Source organism: Adiantum capillus-veneris, chromosome 24 (assembly GCF_014529385.1).
Source record: "Adiantum capillus-veneris isolate H3 chromosome 24, ASM1452938v2, whole genome shotgun sequence".
NCBI lineage: Eukaryota > Viridiplantae > Streptophyta > Polypodiopsida > Polypodiales > Pteridaceae > Adiantum > Adiantum capillus-veneris.
In genome coordinates, this window is record NC_140954.1 from 133,655,910 (window position 1) to 133,657,597 (window position 1,688).

Below are 1,688 nucleotides of genomic sequence, written 5' to 3' on the forward strand. Positions count from 1 at the left end.
AGTGGAAATTGACGACAAGTCAATCCAAAGGTGAGTACTCTATCCAGGGCTTCATAAGTCTATATGAACCTTAGATCTGGTCGTGTACTAGGAAATCAGGGCATACTCAGAGAAACCTCCAGTAGAGTATCCACCGAAGAAAGCGTGAATCAAGGAAATTCCTTGCACACAATTCCTGAAGAAGTCTCAAACACTTTTTCAGATTCAACATCCAAAATGTCTTCTTACTCAACTCACTCAGAAACTGGAATGACAGTGCGCTATAAGAATATACTATCTTTTTACAAGACTAACCATCATGGAGCCAGGTTTACTTGGACCCTAACGAGGAGTATGCTATTCGCATTGATGCCATGGTATTGAGTTCGAAGAAGAGGTTAGGGACAACAAACAAGGAAACATGTACATGGATCGAAATAGAACTCGGTATTTACAGGTCAAAAACCCTGACGTGATAGACAAATGGGGGTTAGAAGTAAACACCATAATCCCACATATGTCAGCAAAAGAAGGACCACCAACTTTAGAATTCACGGGATATGATCAAGTAGACTTGAAGCCTTTGAAATGGCTTAGTATGGATAATCCTAGGATTGGAGTCTATTGTTGGGAAGATAGAAACATAAAATATTTTCTGTGGACTTCTCATGCCAAACTAGTACACTTAACGGCCATGAAGATCATCTATATCTTCAAGATCAAAGATAAGGGATCAGCAGACCTACCAACCTACGTGTTTAGGGATTTTTATAACAACAACTTTGTTATGATGACTCCTGAGGAGGTAGAAAAAACCAAATACTAAGGGTATTCTATCCAGGACTGGATATTAGGGCAAGGACTAGAAACAATTCCAAGGGATGAACACCGTGAGAGGTCATTTGAGAGTAATGTGAAGAAACCAGAAACCACCTCATCACGTAGAAAACCGGGTGACACTAAGGCCAGTCCAGGGCTACATGAGTCACTATTTCCAAAAGACTGGTTTGAAGGACTCGGAACAGGACCAACTCCCCAGAAGACTTAGAGTTTAACCAAACAGACGCGTCAGACTAGCTGATTTTCAAAAATGGGTCAAAAAATATAGTGGATCAGGGGATCCATATGACCACTTAGCAAGCTTTAAGCAAGTGCTAAGATCAGAGCGTATATTCGATTTTCATACTCAATTCAAGGGGTTTGGAATGACATTAGAAGGAAAAGCTTTGACATGGTTCCAAAACATTCCACCAAGGTGAACACATTAGCTCAAGGATTTATGGCTGCTTGTTCCAAAACAGGGATCAAACATAATACGGTAGCTCAAATCTACAGATTTAAACAGAAACATGGTGAATCTGCTAGGGATTGTGCAACTTGAATGAAACAATACATTGCCAGATGGCCAGAGATGGAGATACCTGCAGAAGAATGACTAGTATCTTTGTTTCTAGAGAGGCTGCTTAACAAAAAACTTCATGCTATACACTATAGTATAGCCCTAGAAGAGTGTGTGTCTGATGATATTGACCTAGGAGACAATTGTAAAATTTTCAATGAAGAAGATGTTCCTAAGAATAACCAATGTGAGAAAACACCATCCAAAAAACCAGCACAAGTGGGAACAGGTGCTGCGGCACCACTCTCATCCATAGAAGATATGCTAAAAAGGATGAACGACATGATGAGCAATATGCAAAAAGCACCTA